The 17,653-nt window shown below is 48.5% G+C and overlaps 2 pseudogenes; one reads left to right on the forward strand and one right to left on the reverse strand.

Moving 5' to 3' along the window:
- Positions 1-2,169: 2,169 nt before the first annotated feature.
- On the reverse strand, positions 2,170-3,912 carry LOC126518212 (probable ATP-dependent RNA helicase DDX5 pseudogene; annotated as a pseudogene).
- Positions 3,913-15,372: 11,460 nt separating this feature from the next.
- Positions 15,373-17,653, forward strand: part of LOC126517393 (probable ATP-dependent RNA helicase DDX5 pseudogene) — a 2,326-nt pseudogene continuing 45 nt past the window's right edge.

A 17,653-nucleotide genomic window follows, 5' to 3' on the forward strand; every position in this document is an offset into this window, starting at 1 on the left:
ACCCGTTGCAATCTATGTGCAGCAAAGCTTTCGTGAAGTGGTTAATGAAATGCTATGAATGCGGCACACTTCATTCCTACGTCTTTTGCGCAAATAAAACTGGCTCACGCACGTGCTGTCGCGTTCATCTGGGCTAAGAAATGTGACAAACCTTATGTAAGTTTGTACGGATTCATTTCTCATCCTATTTACTTTAGGTGCACCAGCCGCTCCTTGACCAGTCCTCCGTGACCAGCCCTCGGCCAGACTAAGCCGGCGAGCGTGCAGAATCGAAAATAAGTGTGTGGTACACAATGGTGGTGGAGGAATTTGAGGTAGCGCCGTGGTGTCAGCCAGTTGACGCGTCGTTGTTCCTTTTCTTTTTTTCGTGGAAGGGACCTGGACAATGGGAGGGTGGGGGTGGAGGCGGATTATCTGCTCCACTGGAGGTCAATGAACTATCGTCTCTCTGGAAGAGAGAATAAAAGTATCAGCAGAAAATGATGCTCGTGAAAAAAAAAAAAGAAATATATAAATAAAAAAAAACGAAATGAAGGCCGAAAAACAAACAAACAGAAAAGAACACCTAAGCACCCCAACGACAAATAATTAAGTGCTGTTCCCTATTAGTTTGAAGTTTACCTTAGCGAATAGATTCTAAAGCTCCCTTTGAAACCTTTACGCCTATTGGTTGCAATGTCTCAAGCTTATCACTGAAGTATGTTTCTCTACATTTTCTGTCTCGCGCAGAACGGAAATTAGACTGTAAGGTGTACAGTTTAAGTTCGTCAAAGTTATGACCTGGTTGCTCGAAATACTCGGCGACGGCGTTGGGAAGCTATTTAGCTGTGTCCGCGCGATGTCCGTTTAAGCTGACGCTCATTGGTCGCCCCGTTTCGCCAATATATTGTTTCTTACAAGAGGAGCATTCAAGCATATAAATTACATCCGAACTAGTACAAGTAAAGCTAGTTTTCACTTCGTGCGTATAAGTATTTGCGGTGCTTTTAATGTTGACGTCACTGCGAAGGTGCCTGCAGGTTTTGAACCTGGGGCGAGAACACGCTTTTATTTAAGGGGTAATGATGTTGGCTGTTCAAAGTTTCTGTTGCGGTGATAGGTCACCCTTGGTACTACCGAGAGCGCTTTTCTCCGACGCTCCCTACTTGATAATATTGGGTGGTATTTTCGCAGGATGTTGTTTATGTTTGGGAGGGCATTAGAATGTTTTGCTATAAAGGCTGGCGGTCTCTCAGGTTCTGGTGCAGGCTGTTTCTTAGCTAATTCCGTCTATTGCCTCTTCAACCTTGACGCGACGTCATCAGCCCTGTCGAGAGGAACTTGTGCATAGTTTCTCTCTGCTAGCGTTGTCTTCGCTACAGATTCTTATTTTTCGGTTCGCTTGTCCGGCAAATTGCAGTGTCGCGGGTGACAACTGGTGTACCCTAACTATTGCTGGCTATCCGTAGGCTTCCGGTGAAGTGTCGCTTTCGAGTGAAAATCTGAGCGTGTCAGCACTCCTCGCAACTGAACAGCCTTGATGGCAGCCTTAATGTCACTAGTTAACCCACGAGGGTTTATTAGCCACGCGCCTGGTCTCCTAAGTTCACGTGCTCTGTGACGCCATCGGGCAAATGAAGGATGTTCCACATCCACCCACCTTGGCTCAGAGCGGCACCGGCTAACACTCCCAGGACTATATCTAGTAATCATAAATGCCCAAGTTAGTGGACGGATTGATAGCCGTCGCCGTAGTACAAGTGCAACGTTCGCGTAATGCGGAGGTTGTGGGTTCCGTCCTCGCCGGCGACAAGTTATTTTTTCTTCTGCTTTAATTTCCATTTTCTTTAATATTTTATACATTTCAATTTCAACCACAGCTAATTTCCCCTGTGCTTTCCTTAGCTTCATTGACTATTGCCTTTATGTGGTTGTTTCCTAGCGGGTGTATTCTGCAAGTGTCCGCCCAGTGGACATGCCCATTTCTTCTGCATGTGAACTTCTGATTGGCTGAGCTGAATTACGCGTGGGAAGGAGATAGTCACTCCTAGCCTATCAGCACTTCAGCAGCAGACGAAATTGGCATGTCCACTAGGTGGACACGTACGCAATCCCTCCCCACCCCGCCCCCCTCAATCGCACTCTGAAAAGAATATGTGTTCCGAGCGGTCGATTCTGACCAGCCGAAAGTATTATTGGTTGCTTTATTTTGTGTAACGTCCACTCTGCCATTACCAGTAAAGAATTATAGTTTAATTTTTCAATCGTTATAAGTGGTTGCAGTATGTGACAGCAGTTGCGCGGAGGCCGGCAATTTTAAGCGCACACTTAACGGCTAGCTTCGAGTTCTTTTACCAACCCGCCGTCATGCTGAGCACCTCACCACCCCGCCGGTGTCAAACGCGTCATCGTTTGGAACGACATTTTTTTGCCATGTTGTAGAGTTCTGGCTCGACCGGCTGATTGGCATCCTCCAGAATTGCTATCAGGTTCGTGGCGTGCTGCTGCTGGGTCGGAATGATGAAGGTGTGAACCACGCCTGGTTCACCTGATCGCACAACGTGGCTCGACCTGCGCGCGTAGACCTCCGAACAGTCCGGGCAGTCGTAGTTAACGACCAGTCGCACGTTCTCGAGAACCAAGTCATGCGCAACCATGTCCGTCGTCACGAGCACGCTTGGCGTACCGTTCCGGAACACGGAAACGATCCAGTCGCGCTCTTCTTTCCTCTTCTGGCCGTGAAGGCCGACGGCAGACCAGCTCCGGATTCGCAGCTTCCACGCAATATCGTCGGCCTTAGTCCTCGTGTCAGTGAAGACAACGGCCTTCTTTGACTTCTCCTTGAGGACGTCGTGTAGGAGTTCGGCTAGCTTCGCTTCCTTCTCTTCCTCCTGGCACACGTCGACGGTCATTTCCACGTTGTTTTCGGCGGGCAGCTGCGCCGTCCCGAACTTGACTTCCACGTAGTCGTCGAGCAGATCCTCGACAAAGGGCCTGAGCTCTTTTTGCCAGGATGTGACCCACATTATCGTCTGGTGGTCGGGCCGGCAGAGCTCGGTAATCTTGAGAACGTGCTGCTCGAAACCCATTACCAGCATGCGGTCTACTTCGTCTAGCACGAGGTATGTGCAGCGGTGCAGATTCACCTTGCCTTCCTCGAGGAACTCAAAGAGGCGTTGAGGCGTGGCCACGCAGATATGACAGCCCTTCTTCAGATTGGCGTACTGACCTCGCTTGGGGTCGCCGTTCGAGGCGCAGACGGCGCGCACGCCGGCGCACTCACCGAGCTCTGATACCACGTGGTGAATCTGCTTGGCCAGCTCGCGCGTAGGAGCCAGCACGACGGCGATAGGTCCGTCTTCCTGTTGAAGTGGCGGCTGCCGGCTGACGTGGATGACCGCAGGCAAGACGTAGGCTAGCGTCTTGTGCGATCCCGTCTCCACGACGCCCAGAAAATTTCTGCACCCGAGTGCGACGGGCCAACAGTGAGCCTCGATGCACGTGGGAGACGTGTAATCGCGTCGGGACTCGATGCTCTTGACGATGAAGTCGGGGAAGTTGGACTCTTCCAGAGCAAGGATGGGATTCGGCACGCTCTTCCCTTTCACCGATATGCCGTTCAAATTCCTGTAGGCGTCCACGTCGGCCGACGACCTGTTTCTCGTGGCCGGGTGTTCTTCGTACAGGTTCTTCTCGAACGGCTGCAGATGGATCTTCGTCCAGTCAGGCTTGCGAAGGAACCACCCAACCCGGCTTTTCCCAAAGACATCGGGCCCAATCCACCAGGAAAAGATCACGTTATTTGGGTAGTCTCCCTTGGCTTTGTGTAAAGGATTCCAGACTAACGCCATTTCGTTCCTCCCCTCGGCCGGGCGACCTCCGCGCTTTCGTTGGAGTCGAACGGGATCGCTTGTAACGTCGGTGGCAGGGCCCCATGGCGGCTGTTGGAGCGTTGTTGTTGATGGTGATAATGACGTCATAGATTTTGGCGCATGCCCATAAAGATGGACTGGCCAGGAATTTAACGTCGCTGGCAAAATGCATAATTAGAAGGTGCCCTGAATGCTCATTAAACGAAATTAGGAAAACATTAAAATGAATAGGTCGAATAGAAGTCAGATGAAATGTTGCGTGGGTTCAAAATGGAATGGAAGAAGGGAAACCCCCAAAATAGAGATAGCGAGAGGAAGTAAAAAAAATAATAATTTCAACTATTAAGCCAATAAGATAACTGGTATTTAGCAACTGAACTTGTAGTGCGTTGATATTTCTTCAGGGAACATTTTGCTGAAACATAACTTAAACATTCCATAGTACGATCAAACTCGCCAAACTGTCATCAATGAACTTCAAGCTCCGAACATTGCTGTGAATCCGCAAGAAATACCTCAAGCACTTCAACAACAGAGTTGATTAACTATATCGAACAGTCATCTTTCTGGCTCTCAAGTATCAATTTCGATAACAGAGACCTTGAAAAATGCACCATTTTACCTCTATAAAGCAATAATTTTGTGCTTTTTCTGAATAGCGTACGAAAGAAGTCCCAGCTTAGCACATCACGCCCCGTAGGGACAAAATGGCTGTCGAATTTGGAGAGTAATTAAGTTATTTACTGCTTCGTGTGATATTGGTCAGAGTAAGTATATGGATGTGCTCGATCAAGTAAGTAAGCAAGCAAAGCACAGCAAAGCACAGCAAAGCACAGCAAGGCACAGCAAAGCATACGCTAGAGTTTCTAAATCACAATCGTCATGCTCACGCAGCAATCATCTCAAAGGGCTAGTTGGCGTCGGAAGGATGTGTTCCGCCCAGTTCTTGTTCAATCCCTTGTCGCTGATATGTGCCATGACATGGAAATCGCCATTGTCATCAACACGCGGACACGCTTCTTGGCCGATCCCCTTTTGTGGGTATGCCCCGCAGTGTGAAAATCAGAATCATCAACACGTGGCGATCACTACAAAAAGCTTGTTGGTGTCGGCACGAGAGTGTATACGGGCCATGGTGCCCCAAGAAGAAGCACCTCAGTTCTAAAGCGGAACCTGCATATCCACCTAAAGTATAAACGGTGCTTGTGATTGGGCGTCCTCTGTATGTGACTGTCATCGTGCCCGCCATCTGACTATGCACAATTGGTGAATGTTTTATTAAGGCGAAAGCCTTAAGTGGTGTATACCCCCGATGGTCTGGGAAACGCGGCGTGTGGTACAGAAAGTCATGGAACTCGCCTCGCGCAGACACACCCTCGCGCCACTGCTCGCGCATTCGTCATCGTCTTCTTCCGCAGCTGCTCCCGATGCCGCTCATCATGCCAGCGTTTCCGTACCGCCCCTCGAGCTCGTGCCACTGCTCGCGCGTTCGCCGTCACTCATTCTGTCCCCATCGCAGACCGCTTTCAAGAAAGGCTCGCGCGGCCGCGTCTTACGCAGCAGCCGCCGGAGTAGAACGCCCCCCCCTCCCTCTCCTCTTCTCCTATGCGTTGCGCGCGACGGAAGATGGCGCGCTTCCTAGCCGCTTTTCTCCCTGGGTCGCGAGATTGAGCCACCATCGCCAACTTACCCTCGCATGCTTTCACTCGCGCATACAGCATACGGCGCGCGGCCATGATGTTATCTGTCCCTTGGACTTGATATGAAACATCGCGTCGAATGCGCCTGGGTGCCGGTGTAATCACTGTCACAATAAAAGTAATCTATCAACGCTGTACCTATATAACTTGCTATGGGTAGGGCTTTCAATTGCGAAAAAAAAGTAGGAAAGTCAGTGACAGCCTGAAGGGGAAAAGTTAGTATTCAAATTGCTTGTTTTTGTAACTTGTATTAACTCCAGTTGTGAGTAGCATAAGTGGAATAGTTAATATTACTTTTGTATAAAAACACAATATTACACGGTGAGAGTGTGGGCCTGGCTTAGAAAGAGGCCCTTATACTAAGCAGAACCTTTTTGCCAACTAACGTGAAATTATCGAGACATTTCACGTGACAGTCAACTGTGACATCTAAGTATAACAGTGTTCCTCTGTCGGTATCAGTCGTTGGATTACGCGTAGTGCCTAAGTGATGTCTAATTTTATTTGTTAGGGGAAGGAATGATCGTACCGCTAGTTTTAGATGCATTTATGCATAACCCATTCGCAGACACCACTGTTGAAACAAAACTAGCACATCTTGCAAGTGTGACATGAGTGCTGTGCTGCAAGAGTGATGAGAATGAAGTGTACTGTCGTCGGCATAAGAATACTCGATCAATACACTAGGCAGGATGGCACATCATTAACAGGCAGTAATGACAATACAGGACGCAGGATTGCACCTTGTGGCACCCCTTTGTTAAGAGCTGCACGATGGGAGGTGCAGTTACTAACAGATACTACTTAGTACATGTTAAGTAGGAAATGTTCAGTTATGTAAAACTTGTATTTGTTAAACCATACAATTGAAGCTTGCAAGAACACGCGATAGCGGAATACTTGTAAAGGCCAGGCCTAAATCCAATCTAGGTGTTATTAGGCTAAATATCTTTAGCGCAGCGGTAGCCACACTTGAAAAATGAAGAGTGAGGAAGCTTTAACAAAGCATTATAAGTGTTCACAACAAAAATTTTTTGACCAATAACCAGGCTGCTAGTAGGAGGTTCAAGGCGAAAAGTATTGTTCCACCCATGACCAGCGAACCAAGGGAACTAACGCATACAGCATTTTCATGAATAACATTTTCATGTTTTATCCGTCACGGTAAATTAATAGTAATGTTTATATCCGTCACGGTAAATTAATAGTAATTTTTACTAGTATGAAATAATGCGGAAGAGTTACACACTCAGTAAAATAGACAGATCGACACACTGCTGGCATGCAAAGAGAAAATTTCAAGGAACTTCCAAGTTGCCAATACGAAACTGTTCGAAAGTCAGGCTGAATTTGCTTGACATTTTGACTTTTACTGATGCGCTGTTTCGTATTTTTCGCGCCAGGAAACTCAATCATCCACTCACCACAGGCATTGGAACAGGCAGGACGATTAAAATTACCGCTTGATGCATCTATTGTATTTCGCGCCGGAAGGGAGTGTAGTCTGAAGGGAAGGGGTAGCTTGTGAGATAACATGTGGCGTGCTACCATGGACAATTCGTAGTTCCGTAATGTTGTAAGAGGCATGACGCGTAGTTCTTCAATGTGGTTAGCTTTGCGTAGATTTAGATGTGGAGGACACATTGCCTTTAGTGCATTCTGTTGTAATTATTCTAAAGGAGTGAGGTAACTGATATAACTCAGTGTCCATGATCCGACGGAACAGGAGAAATTTAACATCACATAGGCAAAAGTATAAGGATCGAAGAATGTTGAAAGATAGAAGCTCGACAGTATACTGTCGAGTTTTAACTAGTGTGCAACAGCTGAAAGATAGTTTTGTGCATACCTGTTCAATTTCATTTCACCACAACAGTTTTTGATCGAAGATAACGCCTATCCATTAGTTTTTGGGTTACGTTATCCATGAAGGGAAGCACGCAAATCAGTCCGTAATTACCCATGTCATTTGTAGTGACATGCCACTTCGCCATGTCATTTGAATCGCCTTTAGGTCGCGGGATCGAATCCCGGCCATGGCGGCCGCATTTCGATGAGGCCTAAATGCTGAAACACCCGTGCACTTAGATTTAGGCGCACGTTAAAGAACACCAGGTAGTCCAAATTTCCAGAGTCCCCCACTATGGCGCGCCTCATCATCAGATCATAGTTTTGGCACGTAAAACCCCATAATATTATTTTTCATCGCATTGCTTCAGTACCCGAATAACCACCGCGGTTCTTAATAGCTTTAGCAAACATGCATGTTTTGAAACAATGATTGAAGATGTAAACTAAGATTGAGGAAAGAAAAGCAGCGAAGTCTTAATGTGTTTGCTGTGTATATTTTGAAGCCCTGGACAAGTTGATGTTAAGTTTTAAATAAGAGATGGGGTTTCCTCTCTGCAGGTGGAAAAATAAAGAAAGAAACAGTTGTGAATTACGAGGAAAATGAGGAGAATTGGCTACAGTGTTAGAATAGTTAGTATTAGAATAGAAATTATCACTGAAGGCGTTACCAATGTCTTTTGGAGCGCTTTGCAGTACGCCCTAGGTCCATAGCAAAATGCACACCTCACAGTAGTGCGTGCCTCGGAGCTATTGAGAAATTGGTGAAATAGTCGTACCTTTTTTTTTCGTGTTGTTAATGCAGTGTTTAAGTTTGAATTCATAGTAATGCCGCTTTGATTCCTCTAGAAGCATAGATAGGATGTCTTACTATGTTTTAAAATAACCTTTACAAGTCTCATGCAGTGACTGGCTTTTCGTTTTTTTTTTGCTCTTTCTAAATGCGTTAGCATTTTTATGCCTATCCAACGAGGAATACCGTCCGACCATCCGTCCGTCCGTCACGTAATACGGTCGCTTTCAACATAGGGCCCGCAGCAGCGAACGAATTCACCCTGGTGCTAACTCTCCCTTCAACGCGAAATAAGCGGCGAGGACACAGCGCACACGAAGCTATCAGCACTCGCCGCCACTCTGCCCCCATCGCAGATCTCGCTCAAGACTGGGCCCGTGGGGCTGCGCAACGCTCAGCCACCGCTGGAGTGTTATTGTTCACGGTTCATAATGATTCGACGCGAATGGATAAAGGGCTAAAAAGCGATAACGGCTCATAATGGTAGGAACGTCATCAGCGCACCTGGTGTCGCCACCTGCAGTAGTTTGCTTGCGTCATCAATTCGCCTTGCGCCGTCGTCCGCAGCAGTTCGTGTCGCCGCAGCGCTGTCGTTTATGCGGGTCGGATCAAGTTTCAAACCATTGATAATGACACCGGGCTGCGACGAGATGAGAAAGTGGTATAACGCTCATGCATACTTTTTTATTTATAAGTTGTCTACTTTATACAGAGATTGCACTAGAGAATTTCTAATCTAGGTACTGCGGGGAGCATAATAACGTCTATTAGAATTGTGAACCGCCGTTGAGTGGTTGCTAGCGTTTGGTATGACTCTGCATATTTAGCTAATGCTTCGTCAGGGTCAGTAATAATCTAGATGCTAGACAAATCAGCGTTGGAGACTTACTCGACATATTTATTCCAGTGAAAGCAAGTCCTCTGCCGCACATCAAAAGCTTTAAAAATGTTTTTTAAGCAAAAGAAAAAGAATTTCATCGGCCATTCCACTCAGTGAAGGTGGTTGAGCAGCGAAGCTGCTGTGGTGGTTGTTAGAGCTCTTACTCCCTATTTACTTATGCCATTTGTAATTAGACCCATTTTGTGTAACTATCTGATTAACATGTATAGCGTTTGTGCAAATACAGAGAGGTACGCAGTTGGCTCTGTGCCTGAAATTTTGTTTTCGTCTCTTTTATTTTGTCACGCAAGTGATAATGGCCTTGTGGTCGCTGTGATACACCGCCAATGGCTCCAGGACGACGCTGTTTTGGTTCTTGGCCAGCGTCAAATCCACACACGACCGTTGACGCGTCGTCGTAGGCACTTTGGGGTCACTGTAACACTGTAGACCAAGCTGTTCGAGCACAAAAGGACAGCAGCCGCAACACGTCGATGTTGAATTGGCCCACCACGACGACGGGCGTGTCGTCGGTGGAAGACGGAGGAGGAGGAGGAGGAGGAGGAGGAGGAGGAGGAGGAGGAGGAGGAAAGAGAAACGCAGAAGGCAGGGAGGTTAACCAGAATAAAGTCCGGTTGGCTACCGGACACCGGGGGGATGGGATAGGGGTGGAGGAGAGCCGCGATAATGTGTCCCTCATAAAGCTCTAATCCCGGCACCGTGCCCTGGTGGCGTTGACGTCTCTGCGCGGCATTCTCGACGCCCCGATATGCGTCGTCGGCTCTTGCTCGGCACTTAGGTGCCACATCGCGGGCACGCTCTTCTTCTCGGGCCCCCATATGGGCACGACGTCGACGGTATCTCTCCCGCCGCTGCTCTCTCTGTCGCTCCTCGTAGATACGCTGCTCTTCAGGCGTATGGATGACGCCTGGTCTTCCCATAGCAGCGGTGAAGCGGAATGGTACCGAAAATTCACCTCGGTCGCCTTATCAGGCGCACGCTCCGTCGCGCACTACGTCACGTAGCGTGCATGCGTAGTATGCACCCTACGTGACGTAGTATGCACTACGTAGCGTGCATAGGTGCACGCTACGTCATGTACTACGTCACACATTAAAAGAGACACATTGACGCGAGCGGCGGTATGCGTTTGCTGTTGTTGTTGGCTCTTTCACTCTCACCTTTTGGCAGACAGTTTTTCCGCGAGGACGCCATAAAGTCCCGGATCCTCGCCATAGACAGCTTCGCTGTATAATACTGGAAAGTGGCCACCATTTTTGGTCAACATACGTCAACTTAGTCTCTAATACGCCTTCATGAACAGTATCAGCGGAATAAGAAATAATGTTATCGACTAAGACCACGGTGCTTGATCAGGACATTGCGGAGGAAAGGACAAAAATTATTCGTACCCAAAACTATAAATGCAAGTCGCGTGTTCAAGGCTAACTCGATTTGATGACTCTAAGACCTTACGGGAATGAAGAAATATTATGTAACGATCAGCTGAGACTAGTAGAAGTCAAATTGTCAGTGCGATGCTAATGTGTGACAGAGTAATCACTGTTAGAGAACGCAAGAAGAAAGGGAAAAAGAGACAGAGAAGAATAAGAAAAGTGTAGAGGGGGTGAGGGGCAGAATCTACGACTCGTAATCTTTGGATACAGATATGTTATATACTGCCAGGAGACCGCGATTTCTTCCCTAAAAATTTTTGGCAGTGCCTTCTGGAATTCCAGCTATGGTTATACTGGATGGCGCTGACACACAACAAAACGGAATTGACTCGATAATTGCTATCGTCTAAAAAACACGCTTCATTACCCACTGTGGCCATAAACATTAAAATATTGGTGATTTGCTCTCAACGTCTGTATTTATCAAGGAGGAATCTTTGGAGTCAAGGACGAAGTATTTGGGCAGCGGCTATTTCGAACGAAGTGAATGCCTTAGGATTTTTCGTAAGCTGATGTGACTATACTGCACTGCTCGCCTTGAATTTTGGCGCGACAGCGTTAAGGGCTCCGTGTCGCAAAAAATCAGGCGTCGGCGTTCGTCGTCCAGCATCGGACGTCGCTTCGGCAAATAGACATTGCATCGGCCACGCACAAAAAAAAAACGAAAAAAAAAAACCGACAGCGCACATCTTTTACGTTAGCTCTTCTCAAACTGAAACTATAAAAGTGCGAAACAATCACAGGAAACCGACCAACGGAAGAGGGCGCGTTTCTACCAGAAAGCTTGCCTTCGTGCATACGTTCGCAGCCAGCGTTTGCCGGTAAACGTTGCGGTTAGATGAGCTGCAGTTGCGGGGACGCATGATAAGCAGTCAGGAGCCTTTGAATGCTATCGCGTTCCACTCTTAAAGGTGAAGCTTTAGCCTCCTCCAAATGTATTTTTTTTATGCGTTCTTCTTCAGATGCTGCCCGCGATGCTCGCATGCCTCTCACTTGTTGCCCGACAGCTTTTACGACGGTTGCGCCCCTCGCGACCCATCCATTATCTGGCTGTGCACTGTGTCGCGTAGAGAATAAGTACATTCAACGAACGATTTTTCGGACATCGCTGAATATTCGGACGTCATCGCGGTACCGCCACGTACCACATATAGGCTATGCATGAAGACGTCTAAAATTTCGGACGCCGAAAGTGATTACTCGGTGTTAGATGAAAATTAAGCTCTGGGGTTTTACGTGCCGAAACTACGATGTCATTTAGGTGTATGCAAAGAGTGATTCTTGAGACGGAATAGAACATACGAATCGAATAGTTACCAGACGCATATCGAACCGATTATCGAATAGTTTTGGAGTACTCAACAGCAGTTATTACAACTATCGTTAAACGATGTTTATATCCTAGTATTACTAAGGTGAGCAAGTTTCTGTCATTACCTAGTACGTTATGAAGCGCTGTTTATTAATAACACAAATGGAGCATTAAAAACGAACAGGTAGTTTCTTCGCGTACGCAGGACTCTTTGTAGAGTGTGAATGATCGCTGTACAGCATGTAAGGTATGGTTACGTAAGTGACGTAGCCGGCTCCACTACGCAAGGTCTCATGTTTTATGTCTATACTGTTCTCGCAGGGGTGATAATTTATAATACATTTGTTTTAAATTTATATTTAATGGGGCGCAGTTGATGTTTTCAAATATTAGAAACGTATTTGAAAAATATTCACGTTTACGAATAGTGACTATTCGGTTTGAAGAGCGAATCGAATAGAACACTATAAGATTCGTTATTAGAAATTTCGGAATACTTGGAAACCCCTAACATGATTATTTGGGACGAATTAGTGGAAGACTCCTGATTAATTTCGACCACCTGGTGCACCCAATGCACCCAATTGTTCCCACGTGCGCCCAATTCGCGGTACACGGGCGTATCCTTTTTTTTGCATTTATTCCCCATCGAAGTTCGGCCGGTGTGGTCGGGACTTGATCCCGCGCTCTTTCACGTAGCAGGGCAACGCTGTGGCCACCTAGGTCCCCACGGCAGTCGATCATTTTTGCCCTGTCGTGCGCCCTGCAAGTTTAACTGCTTCCGCGTTCGGTACCGAGTACCGTCTTTTTCTTTAAGACGATTCGCCGCTGTGCGCAATGGAGCCGAGTCCACCTTCGTCATCTTTGCGGCTGGCTTCGCAGCGCAAGAAGCACAGCAAGTTTCTAAAAAAAACGTTCCATAATTGTAGTTACCAAAACTAACATTTGCCGCATTACAGCGGTGCCTAGGTGGTCAAGCATTTGTAATGTATTGCGGTGAAGCGTGTCACTGTGGAAGGGGGCCACTGTCACTGGACCCAATGTATGTTCCTTAATATATGTGCGTGCACCCACCGTCACCTGTGCGAGCACCGATGCGCCTAATAAGTGTACTGGCAGGCCTTTTCCGCTATTTCGGACGTGGGCTCGAGAATTTTAGCCTTTTAAGGCCCGTAAGGACATAAATTAGCATTCTTTTTTACTGCCCGATTTTTCGAAAGTCTTCAAAGTCCGTAGTGAGTCCGAAAAATCGGCCGCTGACTCTATTTGTCGGATTCGTCTTCCTACTTTATAGAGCCACACGGTACAAGCGAACTGGTATACCATCTCGGTAGGGGCGCCTTAAGACAAAGCTATTTCAATCTCTTTCCATTCCATTGCTGCCACCGTAGTCTTCCGCGATTGGTCAAAAAACGTTTTGCCTGTTTTGCCACTTGGCCTGTTGTCGCGCGGCGTCACGAAACAGCGAAACCTCGTCATCTGTTTGAGGTGTAGACATTAATTGGGCATGTATGGGCCGAATAAAACGAAAATAATTGTTTTTGATTCTACGATTTCTTCTTTTTTCGCCATTACCCTCTGCTATAGGTCCGCTTCCCCCTTCTGTCACACTACGTCGCAAAACCGCGAAAGCTGGTGACGTCAACGGGATGTGCACGCACTAAAGAGCACTAACGGATCTAACTTTCTCATTCTGAATAGCTGAAGACTGCCCCGTTGCGAAAGAAATAAAAGACCGCTGCCTACACTGGTAGCCAGACACTGGTAGCCAGACACTGGTAGCCAGACACTGGCCCTAGCTACTCGGAACTGCCGGGGGAATCGATTTCTATGCGCCAAAAAACTTCGGTGCGGCAGTCCTTTCGGCACGCACACGACATCGCTCTGCCAATTTTTTTTCGCTGAGGATCCGTTTTCGGTGCATTTTTAACCTTCTGTTGCACGCTGCCGGCATTTTCGACCAGCCACCGCAAGTAAAGCAAGGGGAAGCGGACCCATCCCAGACGCCGGCAGAGTCCTCCTTATCCGGTTATCCACGTTCAGTGGGTTCGGTCTGTGGATTCGAACCCACCGAAACCCTCTCCTTTTATGCGCGCTTCTCACATCCTCTCAGCCGATTACACAAGCAATACTTGCCCAGGTAGCAATGCCATTTGCCTTGAAATCAAACAAAAGTGACATCCTAACACGATCACATGATTTGATTAAACTGTTCAACTAACGCCGCCGGTGGACGCCAGATGCTTGCGTTGGCAGTTACGTAAATTTGGCACCAAGAGATTCGAATAAAATCTGAATGCGGTTAACCTACATTAGACGGCCCCAAGAGGAAGAAGACGACGATGAGGGCAGGTATGGGTAACGAAAGACATGGAAGGAATATAATAAAAAAATTGTGGCCGGCAACCACGGTAATGGGACCACATCCGTTCGCGACGCGTCCGTAGTCGCGGCCGTTACCACAGTACGGGAATCCTCAAGCTCGCGCCTTCCCGACGCCGCCCCGGCTGCGGGGGCCGCAGGGGACCTTCTCCATAGGCGTCGCCGCCGCTGGGAGGTGGCTCTCAAAAGTTCAGAGTTGGCAGACCAGCTCTGGGCCGTCCGGCAAGCCAAAGATGCCGCCCGAGTTCAAGGACTTCGAGCCGCCACCTGAGGCCACCACAACAAAACTGCCGGACCATTCATTAATAAAGTTTCTTCTCTCTCTCTCTCTGGGGGTCTTCCAATAACAGTTTTTCAGAACAAATCAAACAGTGCCATAAGACGAATCAGAGCAACCACGAATCAAATACTGCTAGAAGCGAATTGAATCAAATAACAAATATTTGTAGATAAGCTTGCGAACGATGTACAGACTTCTCACGATTATTGTCAAACATTTTTCACATCCTGGTATTGAAGGGAAATTTATGTGACTGTACTGCACATAAAAAGCATGCATCGAGTAGCACAAATGGAGCGTTATGAATGATTAAGCCGTTAGGTGAAGAGGGGGATTTTTGGACAATACGTGGTCTTTCATTGCCAGGTAGAGTTTAGAAAGTCCGTCTTCTTGGCCAATAATATGTTTAATTATTTAATTATTACCTTCGCAACAAAAACAAATGCGTTCCCTCTGCAGGGAGTGATGGTAGAACACACACACACGCACACACACGCACATACACAAAGTGCAATTTTTCTCAATTTGGAATGGTCGCGGCAGATGGTGCTACAGTTGTACCAAGTATGTAGAAGTGAAACGCATTGTAGTGCTTTACGTGCCAAAACCTCACAACCACCGTAAGGGTACACGCATATTAATTGTGACCACGTGGAGTTCTTTTTAACGCGCATCCAAATCTTACGCAGGGCGTTCTTGCATTTCGTCCCCATCGACATGTATCCTCGAGTTTAGCAGAGCAACACCATAGCCACTAACCTATCATGGCAGGTCGCATTTCTATGTCATCCTATGAGAGGACAGAGGCGTCGCATCTATAAGTAGTACCAGAAAGTGCCCGCTTCTGAGTGCCACTTGTAAAAAAAACATTTTACTTCGGGGGATCGTGTTTGGCGAGAAACGTCTGGCTGTTTGGGCGACGCTGAACATCATCATCGCAGTAATGGTGATGCCATCATCATTATCAACTTCCTGGGGCGGCGGCCGCGAGAGATGATGGAAGGTGAATGGGTGAGCTCCAAGGGGACCGGCTGCGTTGCGTAAAGTATAAATTGTTGCCGCCGGTCCTTAGAGGTGGCCTAAATGTTCAGGCTGCCGTACGCGCAGAGTGCAGCTGCTGATGCACTACAGGAACTAGCTGACGCTTTCCAGCAGTAGCAGCTAAACATGGCGTACAGCGGAAAACCAGGGTTACCAAAGATGTTCCTATCGATCGTTCCGTACAGTACTCGCTTCGGTACGCCAAACTGTGCGCCGAGGAATGGACCGCACGAAGGGGTTCGGGCTCCGACCTGGTTAAGCGCGGACCCGGCAAGGGATTTGGGATGCCGTAAGTTGACGTCATTGAAGAAGGCCGACGTTAAAGCGATCTTGGCTATCAGATACGGAGAGTACAACAGGTCTCGGAGCAGCGAAGCGGACCACAGCTTGCGCATGCCAGACTGGACAAGCGTTCACTCGCCGACATACAAGAAAGATTTCTACCGCGAACACTTCAGGACGGCCCTGCGATCGACGGAAGAAGTGGAGGCCTACCGGAAGGCCAACGATATCATTGTTACAGGACGCGGTGTGCCTAAGCCCATCCTTCACATGGACGAAGCCGGCTTTCCTGAACGCGTAACGAAGATCGTCGATGCACGCCAGCCTGGATCGTCACCCACCGCATTGCAAGCTCAGTGCTGGCCCGTAGCGCTCAGTGGCAGAGACCTTGTGGCCGTGGATTGCGCCGCATCGGAAGGAAAGTTACTGGCCTACCTCGTCCCGGCCATCATCCACATACAGCATCAGCCAGCCATGCAGCATGGTGTTGGACCCATTGTGCTAGTGGTTACGGCGACGCGGGAGACGGCCCAGCAGGTTCAGATCGTCGCTCGCGAGCTTATCGATGAGACAGGGATCCGAACGACGTGTCTCGTGTCAGGCGATCCGAAGAGACAGCAGCTGAATGAGCTGGAGAAAGGTGCTGAGGTATGCATCGCGACGGTAGGCCGCCTCGTAGCTTTCATGGAGGAGTGCAAGGTGGATCTTCGCCGCTGTATGTACCTTGTACTGGACGAAGTGGACCGCATGTTGGCAATGGGCTTTGATGAGGCGCTTCGGACCATTGCGGGCAACGTACGACCGGACTGCCAGACGCTCGTCTGGCTGGCATCCCGAACGAGAAAGGCGGATCAACTCATTGAAACGTTGTCGAAGGACTGGGTCACCGTCAGCGTCGGGATGGCTACCCAGGACGACCAAAACCAACGAGTAGAACATGTCGTCTTGATCTGCGAGAAGGCCGAGAAGAAAGACAAGCTCATCGCCCTCTTCACGGACGTCCTCCGCGATGAGAGCGACAGGGTCATCGTCTTTGTCGAGACGAAGCAAACGGTGGAAGACCTCGTGTCCAGCGTGCGCTTCCTGGGCTGGGCCGCCGTGGGCGTCCACGGAAGGAAGACGGAGCGAGAACGCGACTTGGCGCTCAACACGTTTCGTTTCGGCAAGGTGCCCATCTTGGTGGCGACCGACGTGACCGGAAGAGCTCTGGACGCGGCCAACGTGCGCTTCGTTGTCAGCTACGAGTACCCGATCAACCCTGAAGAATACCGGCGCCGCTTCAAGCACGCGGCTCGGCCCGACGGGACGGGTAGAGCGTACACGTTCGTGCAACCCGACAACAGCGCGCGAGCCAGGGAGCTTGTGTGGTTTCTCCGAGAGGCCAAGCACGAGATACCCGCGGACCTACGCAAGGTCGCGAACGAGGTAGCGCGAAAGTAGGCTGTGGACTGCGGCACTCTTTGACTTCGTCGTACGGCTAGGAGCTTCTGGAAGCCCTCACTAGAATCACCGCTTGCCATCGACATTGCCAGATCCACCGGATGGTGAGAGCGAAACAGTGCCCCACACATTTCGACCCTGCCTACACTCGCTCTTGCTGGAGCCTTACACGGAATCCTGCATGGAATAAAAAAAGCATGCAATGAACAACCCATAAGAACCATTCTTTGTTTCTTTAGAAACAACAGAACAATAAAGTCCGGATGTGCAGCTTCCATGCGTGCCATGTCGGCCACTTGGACAAAACATTGATTCTGAAAACATCTAAGTAATCTCTGGTGTGCCTGAACATATTGCCGCCATCTAGCGCGCTAAATCTTGTAACTG

Source organism: Dermacentor andersoni, chromosome 11 (genome assembly GCF_023375885.2).
Source record: "Dermacentor andersoni chromosome 11, qqDerAnde1_hic_scaffold, whole genome shotgun sequence".
Lineage (NCBI taxonomy): Eukaryota > Metazoa > Arthropoda > Arachnida > Ixodida > Ixodidae > Dermacentor > Dermacentor andersoni.